Here is a 1,136-nt window from a genome sequence, read left to right on the forward strand (position 1 = left end):
TTGGAACCAGTCTGTTGCTCCATGTCCAGTTCTAACTGTTGCTTCCTGACCTGCATACAAGTTTCTCAAGAGGCAGGTCAGGTGGTCTGGTATTCCCATCTCTTTCAGAATTTTCCACAGTTTATTGTGATCCACACAATCAAAGGCTTTGGCATAGTCAATAAAGCAGAAATAGATGTTTTCTGGAACTCTCTTGCTTTTTCGATGATCCAGCAGATGTTGGCAATTTGATCTCTGGTTCTTCTGCCTTTCCTAAAACCAGCTTGAACATCTGGAAGTTCACGGTTCATGTATTGCTGAAGCCTGGCTTGGAGAATTTTGAGCATTACTTTATTAGCGTGTGAGATGAGTGCAATTGTGCAGTAGTTTGAGCATTCTTTGGCATTGCCTTTCTTGGGATCTGAGCCATTAGGGAAGCTCTAGATCAAATGAGACCGCGCCTTGTTTGAACAAAGCGTTCACTCCTCTGTAAGAGCTTTAGAAGGGACCTCCTAGAGTCTTAGAGTCCAAAGGTTAGCAAGAAATAAAGTAACCCACCTCCCTGGCTTTGACCTTGATCGTTAGTCCTCATCTTTATCATCAATGAAATTATAACCCTAACTTACTTAAAGTAATCATCATAATTTACACAGAGATATGTATAAAGTAGGAGTGGGATTACCCATGGAGATTGCCCAGTATTTGCTCTGTGACCCAGATATTGTAAGTCCCTGCTTGGATTTGACAGAATCCAAAATTCCTCCCTCATCTAATGGATTATGTCTTTGCTATCATTTAAATATTACCAGTGGTTTCCAGATAGGTCCAGAATACTCATTTTAAAGAGCAAAGTTTTACATGATAATACTTATATTTTTATTTCATTTAATTACTAAAATGAATGATGATGAAATATATAACTTTGGTATGATTTTAATGAATTTTCATCTCCACAAAGAAAGGGTTTTTTTGTTTTTGTTTTTTGAAACTGATGTCTCTCCAGCACCTAGAACAATGCCTGAGACAAAGAGAGAACTCAGTATTTACTGACTTAACATGTAAGAGAAATACCATTTACATTGTTTATTGAGTTCACCCACAGTGGTTAATGTTCCTAAAGATATTTCAACCCCTCCTAATAACTACACCACCACCTC

Source organism: Bison bison, unplaced genomic scaffold, assembly GCF_000754665.1.
Source record: "Bison bison bison isolate TAMUID 2011002044 unplaced genomic scaffold, Bison_UMD1.0 scf7180017864480, whole genome shotgun sequence".
In the NCBI taxonomy this organism is placed as follows: domain Eukaryota; kingdom Metazoa; phylum Chordata; class Mammalia; order Artiodactyla; family Bovidae; genus Bison; species Bison bison.